The 2,299-nt window shown below is 47.7% G+C and overlaps 1 protein-coding gene across 6 annotated transcripts in view; it reads left to right on the top strand.

The window, feature by feature from the left end:
* The first annotated feature begins 200 nt into the window (after window positions 1-200).
* The window catches only part of ptprsa (protein tyrosine phosphatase receptor type Sa), a 190,519-nt gene continuing 188,420 nt past the window's right edge, over window positions 201-2,299 (top strand). For 2 of the 6 annotated variants that reach the window (XM_017042384.2, XM_017042370.2), the window contains exon 1: window positions 203-588. The gene's annotated coding sequence lies outside the window, so the exon portion shown is untranslated. Of the gene's footprint in view, window positions 589-2,299 lie in introns of all 6 variants that reach the window. The other 4 variants (XM_017042404.2, XM_025053195.1, XM_025053177.1 and 1 more) reach the window with 3 other exon arrangements.

Here is a 2,299-nt window from a genome sequence, read left to right as displayed (position 1 = left end):
TGAGATAAAGTTTAAAATCAAGCATTGAGTGTTCATTGGCTAGTTAGGCTTTCCACTTTGCCTCCATTGCAAATATGAATATGTGCCATAATGGAGGAGCAGGAAGAGGCGCAGGAGGAGGCAGTTGATCAGAGGTGTGGGGAGTGAAGATGCAGAGATGTGAGTTGAGGGGTGGCTGGAGAAAAAGAGAGAGAGAGAGGGAGGGAGGGAGGGAGGTAAGGAGGGAGGGCCGTGTGCATGACATCATTCCCTCAGCTTCCCTGCGCGGACACAGCTCTGGTTTCTCCCGAGTACGCACGGTGGCTGCTGCTGCTGCTCCTGCTCCTGCTGCTGCTGGTGCTGAGGGAGCGACTCCTCCTGCCGTACCCAGACGCGTCCTGAGCAAGCTGCGCTCCTGGTGTGGATTTTTCTTTTTTCTAAAACATTATTGAAGCCCGCAGAGGAGCCCCGCTCCTCACCGGACCTGGCGCAGGAACGCACGCATTTAACGCACTCGCGTTCGGGGGATTATTGCTTGTTTTCATGATGAAGATGTGACGGCTTTAAGAGGCGTGAAGAAAAATAAAGGAACTCCGGGATCTGACAAAGGTAGGCGCTCTTCCACACACCCTCCCTCCCTCACTGTCTGCCTGCCTTGACATCCTGGTATTTGCGTTTTACCAGGTTGTTTTAATTGTCTAGTCGTTTGAAGAAACCATGGGTTTGTGTGCATTCGTTTGCGGTGCGCGCAACTCATGCGTTTTCCCCACGAGTGCCAAAAGAGTGGCACAGATTCAGATTAGTGCTCGACCCGTCGCGGGGCTTTTAGGATGGAAAGAGGAGCTCAGTGGTCCAGGACTCAGTGGGAGACCGGACTGTGGCACCGCAGCGCTCCTGGATGCTGCTGCTGCTGATGCTGCTGCTGCTGCTGCTGGCAGAGCATGTGCACCAAGGATGTATCCATCATCCTGAGCGATGCTCTTAAGTCGCGCGGCTTCCCTTGGTACTTTTTTTCCCCATTCACTATATGACTCTGCTAAATAGAAGAAACGCGGCGTGGTTCAGTTGCGGGAGAGCATCGAAGATTCTGTGAAGACTCCACTTGTACCAGTGCAGCTTTGGAGCTTTTTCTGCAATGTGTATGTGTCTGTGCGCGCGTGCACGCGTGCGTGTGTTGGCAGGAGTGGGTGTTATATCCAACAAGAAATGCATCTTCACAGTAGGTGAAGTCAAGCATGAGATGATGTGCCTGTGGATCATGACACGTTCAGGCTCTCCAACGGGCATCGATCGGAAATGCCATTTTCGATTCTCTCTCTCTTTCTCTCCCTCCCTCCCTCCCTCTCTCTCTATCTATCTCTCTCTCTCTCTTTCCTCCACTCTCTAAGGTAACAATTCGGCTTGAGTGTGAACATGTGAACATGTCGGACTCCTAAACCTCTATCTTGGGGAAGGTTGGCTGTGCGCCACGCGGGTCAGTTCAGTAAATGATTGTTTCAAGAACACTTATACTGAGGTTCGTGTTGAAGTGAACGTGGAGCAGTGACATTGGCATTTTGTAATTACTTTCAGTAGCAAATTAAACCGAGACCTGAAATACATTTCGCCCTGTGCGCTTGGAGACCCCCCCTCTCCTCACGTCTCCCTCCTCATCATTTTGTCTTGATCCTTCTCTGATGGAAGAAATTGCAAATTGTGTTTAATATCATTTTCAGAAAATTAAAAAAAAAAATCCACATTAGTAGTACTAAACGTGAATTTAATGAAAATAATTGAAATAACTTAAAAATCAAGTGTAGATTTTTTTTCTTTAAAAATAAAATGATATAATATTGGCAGTACTAATATCTCTCCCTCTCTTTTTTTATTTTGCTTTTTATGCTCTTCATTGCTCAGATTGATGACCTTAAGGCCTCACGGATTTGTATTATGACGAGATTTGACAGCGTTTTTATTTGAAGCAATTACCACACGACAATCTAATCTGTTATTATTTCCTCCCTGAAGTTGTGCGTCTCTCTCCCACCTTCCTCCGTCTGCCGCTTCGATCGCAGCGAGCGCAACGCGCGTCTGCACAGCTCATAAAAGAACAGAGGGGCAGAACAATATCACACCAGCGACCGGGTTGTTAAAAGAAAATGGCTTTATTCATTTTTCTCTGTAGCCGTGCTAACTTAGTTATGGTCCTTTTTATGGCGCCTGGAAATGGCTTACAGGCGCGCAGTGCGATGTAATGTAATCAAATCCGCGATTGTGTTGCTGTGTATTACAATTCCCTGTCATCCTCAGTCACATGAGAAATTTGGAGTGACCCGCCCTC

Source organism: Cynoglossus semilaevis, chromosome 2 (genome assembly GCF_000523025.1).
Source record: "Cynoglossus semilaevis isolate Cse_v1.0 chromosome 2, Cse_v1.0, whole genome shotgun sequence".
Taxonomy (NCBI): domain Eukaryota; kingdom Metazoa; phylum Chordata; class Actinopteri; order Pleuronectiformes; family Cynoglossidae; genus Cynoglossus; species Cynoglossus semilaevis.
Note: the sequence above shows the minus strand (reverse complement) of the source record. Positions and strands in the feature narration are given on the sequence as shown.